Source organism: Verticillium alfalfae, genomic scaffold (genome assembly GCF_000150825.1).
Source record: "Verticillium alfalfae VaMs.102 supercont1.1 genomic scaffold, whole genome shotgun sequence".
NCBI lineage: Eukaryota > Fungi > Ascomycota > Sordariomycetes > Glomerellales > Plectosphaerellaceae > Verticillium > Verticillium alfalfae.
In genome coordinates this window covers 3,996,278-3,999,728 of record NW_003315038.1, presented here as the reverse complement: position 1 = coordinate 3,999,728, position 3,451 = coordinate 3,996,278, and the positions used below count along the sequence as shown (strand labels likewise).

The window sequence follows — 3,451 nt, the reverse complement described above, 5'->3', positions numbered from 1 at the left end:
ATTCCTGTGCCTACAATGTAAGTTCCCACACTTTGGTTGATAAAGCGTCCTAGCATCTCCGCGGTCTTATACATGTTGGCGAGAGCTTATCTTGGTACAGGGTGAGACTTGACGCGGCCATAAGCCATCCACTGCTCAACAAGCATGTCGCCATGAACAGGCTCAAACTCTCGTACCTCGACGTCATATGGGGCATCAAGATATATCTGAGAGATGGTGATCGTCTCAATTCGATCAGAAGCCCAATGTTGGATGTCAAGAATATCCATGCTTTGCCAGCGCTTGGAAAAGAGTTGATAAGGCCGAGACTGCTCACGATAAAGTGATGAATCTGTAATTATCCAGCGGAGACACGGCATCTTGTGGATCGTGGGTGCCTGTAGGCACTGACACGTTAAGCAAATGCCCTTCAAAGCCTTCGGGTCAGGCTCGCACTTCGAAAACAATTAGCTTGGACTTAGTCTGATCCTGGACTCCTGAGTAGACCAGATTAAGAATACATTGGGAGGATGGATGTGGCACTGTAGTTCTTACACGTATTCGCAACATGCGGCATCGCATGCAGCCCCGCGACTTTCTTGTTAATGCCGTCTGGATACGTTGCTCTTGGTCTTGAAAAGGCCCCCGCTTTACTTGCGCCCTACTTGTCTGAGCAGGTGTAGCGTTGGTCTTAGCTTTCGGGCCGGTAGCTGAAGGGGCTTTGCTCGTGCGCTTCTTGCGAGGTTTCTGTATACCATGAAATCAGTAACAGTCACACCAGTGCAGATGAATTCCACTAGTTCACTGTCGGTGTACCTTTGGCAATACCCAAACCTTGCTACATGGTCCTTGGTGTTCTTGTCCTTCAGTTTCGACTGTAATGCCATCTGTTCGCCCTTGGCCACCGGAAACAAGGAAAGTCAGATGTCTCGCGGTCGACGCCCGGCAGCTCATTTCCGGTGTCCTTTGGAGGCTTATTTGAATGCTGGCTGGCGATGTGGTTGATCGCGAAGCAAGACTGTTTAACGATGAATCATGTGCGGGTATCGTCTCACGGAGGTCATTAGGAAACAGTGTACGCAAAGACCGAGGATACTCAGGGCGAGACCGTAACGCTCTGGCCCCTTGTTGATTTGATGGTTTGTCGGTGGCTGCCGGGAACGGGCCTGCCAATGCGTGCCGTGGACTCCCCGACGTAGAAAGGCCGCTCCGTTCACAAGTTTGCAAGTCCTCCAAGAGCAACAGAACCTGGGTATCAGAAGTTATCGTATCGTCATGGTATCTCGTTTCGGGCCAAGAAATAGCCTGTGTTTCGTCATCATCTATCGCCGCTGTCTTTGCTGCGTCGTAATGATTGCCCAAATTAGTGTCGATCGAGGTGGTCGTATTAGACGGTGCGTCGACTAATACTTCCCCAGTAGCCCGGATGTGGCTTGCAGGAGCTGAACAGCATGTGCGCGTGTATCAATTGTACTCTGTTTCAGCTCAGTGTTTTGCACCGTTGAATGTACACCGCCTAGGGAGTCCTGCCATTTTGATGACTTCCTCATCGAATGCCCTGGTATATTATCTAGATCTCATTGGCCTGATACCAGCCTTCTTCACGTGCTTGTATAATTTTGTGCAATTGCAGAAGATCAGTATTTGTTGGGGGTCAAGGGTCTGAGACATGAGGGTGCCTGGAACTAAGCTACAGGAGCTGCCAGGGCACAGGCCAGCACTGAGTGAATGCCCTGGAAGCCCCAGGTGAATACCGCCAACAGTATTGACTTGGGCTGACTGATTGGCTGAAAAATCAGGCTGGTTCTTAAGGCGCTGTCAATCCTGCCTTGGATTTCCCAATGACGCAGCTGTCGAGGAGGTCTCTCATCGAGTCTTTGAATTGCGCTCACGTAATTGGCTATCAATAGGCGGATCGCGTCGCATTTATCGATTCAAGAGCGCGTGAAGACTGATCTTATCATTTGATTCGATGGACCTTTACCAGTCGGGACAGAGGCAGACGGCAAATATCGCAGCCCAACACCAAGAGTCTAGACTCAGAGCCTCAGCATGGAGCCCACACAGCTGGCTGGCCAATCATTGATGATTTACTCTCCATATCCGATGAAGGACCCGAGTTGAACGTCGTATTGACGCACGTCGTTGATCCGTGAGATGTCTGTTTGCGTGACAATTATGGCACTGACATCCATGGGAGGGCTACAACTAAACCCTTCTAGCTTTCGAGGCCGAGAATGAAATATTCTTAAATATCACCTCAGGAACGGGGTCTCGAGGTGTGAGAAGCTGGCTCATCTGCTCACTTCATATCACATCTAAGTCTCAGCTCATGTCGCCCAACCTTGTCCTCCTGAATCTACGAAACAATCTCGAGTGCCATCATGCCACGCAACAGCTCGTCCCAGCAACCTGCGCCTTACACCGCACTTATCCGAAGCAATGGCAAGTTTTATTGTCTCGAAACCCCCTACAGTGACGCCGAGACCTTTTGGTAGACTTAGCTGACAGGCGAAGGAACCTTCGAACCTCGCGACTTCAATCCGGTTCATCCCACCGTGACAGTCGGTGCGAATCGAAGCACAACTGCTGCTGTGGCATCGGGAACGCCCAACCCGGAACAGATGCCGCGTCAAAATGCTCACACGAGCTCGAATGCTAGTACGAGCTCAGCAGACCAGGCCGAGATGCTCGCCGGCGTGGGTGCTTGGGCCACGGATCCTTCCAAATGATCTACAATGCTGAGCGATGGGTGGATGCTTTATCTGTAAGCTTGACATACTTCAGACATGGCCCCGAAAGCTTGCAATTTACGCAGGATGTTAACAGTACCCAGGAAACCGCCCTCACTGCTGACGAATAGTCGGTGTTTGCAGGCAAGTTGGTGTTGTCATTTCTTTGGATCCTTTTATAGAAAAGCCTGTGTCACGGTCGAGACAGGGGGTTCGTGTGGGGGTGGGCGGGGGTGGCGCCGGGGAAGAAGGGACCATGGTTGCATTCTTCATCATGCTTGTGTTTGGGAGACAGGGCTGGAAATGCAATGCATAGGGGGGGAATTCGTTTAACGAGGATATTCATTATTAAAGGGTCACCTAATAACCATTTTTAGCATCTATTAACTTAACTAATATAACCACTGTTGAGAGGGCTTCACTGCTTATGTGAACCCTGATTCATTACTTTAGCTATACCTGAGAGCTCTAAATACGTAGGGTAGGTGATATATATCTTCTATCCCCCTTTTTCCTATCTCTATAGATTATAGTTACCCTCGTAAAGTAGATATACCTATTTAATTCACCGATTACGTAAACTATAATTCACGTACTCTTAAGAGCTATAAATCCGTAGCTATAGTAATTACTAGGTCGGTAATCCCTTATCGGGATTACTGCCCTAGTGAATTCCCTAATATTAATTTAATACTAACTCTCTTTTCTTTACGGATAGAATAGCTATAAGAACTAATATT

At 48.9% G+C, this 3,451-nt stretch overlaps 1 protein-coding gene across 1 annotated transcript in view; it reads right to left on the bottom strand.

Annotated features, from left to right (window-relative positions):
* Nucleotides 1–2,943: 2,943 nt before the first annotated feature.
* Nucleotides 2,944–3,451, bottom strand: part of VDBG_01218 (hypothetical protein) — a gene marked incomplete at both ends in the record, with an annotated part of 7,769 nt that continues 7,261 nt past the window's right edge. The window contains one exon of the mRNA XM_003009489.1: nucleotides 2,944–3,451. This exon is cut by the window's right edge and continues 6,947 nt beyond it.